Consider the following 718-nt stretch of genomic DNA (forward strand, 5'->3'; position numbering starts at 1 on the left):
AAATCAAAGACATGATGGTTTGTCCACGATGACAAACCTCCAAATTCAAGTCTGACTTAAACGAACAAGTTGCCGAGTCAGCAGCTTTTCGGGCCCCTGAGGGTCACGACGTGTCTCTCGAGCGTCTTTACTCAGAGTGAGATCCAAGTCTGGAAACCCGTCCAGCTTCCGGTCAACCGGCCAGAGTCCAATCTGTGCATTCCGTCTAAAATCCACGAGGCTTCGATCGTCTCGAGTTTCTTGGCTGGAATCTGGAAAGTTTGGGAACAAACCGTCTCAAACTCAAGGATTTTTCCAGACCGAGGTCGAGTCTGAACGCTTGTCTGTGTGGAAGAGCAGGACGTCCGTCCAGAGAGTCCAGAGAGTCCAGAGAGTCCAGACGGCAGAGCGGACGGACCGGAGACTCTCCGGCTCGTTTCGATCGACGCCCAGTCATCATAAAAAGACAAAAAAAAAAAAACACGCAGGAGGAGAGAAGCGAAACTCGCCGTCAGGGTCACTTTGGTGGGTTTGTCCTGGAGTGAAGCGACCCATTCAGACTGAAACCGTCACCGCCGCCTCGCTCTGCAACCAGCCCGGCTAAAGGCGCCTGACCCTGGCGGCGGCGGGGGGGAAAAAAACTCCACGGTTTTCAGGGGAAAACGCCGGGAAACGCGGCAGTTTTCCCCGGATCCTAATCTGGATTAGCGGCGTCTCTCCATCAGCAAACGGCCGTGAA

This window comes from Poecilia reticulata, unplaced genomic scaffold (genome assembly GCF_000633615.1).
Source record: "Poecilia reticulata strain Guanapo unplaced genomic scaffold, Guppy_female_1.0+MT scaffold_239, whole genome shotgun sequence".
NCBI lineage: Eukaryota > Metazoa > Chordata > Actinopteri > Cyprinodontiformes > Poeciliidae > Poecilia > Poecilia reticulata.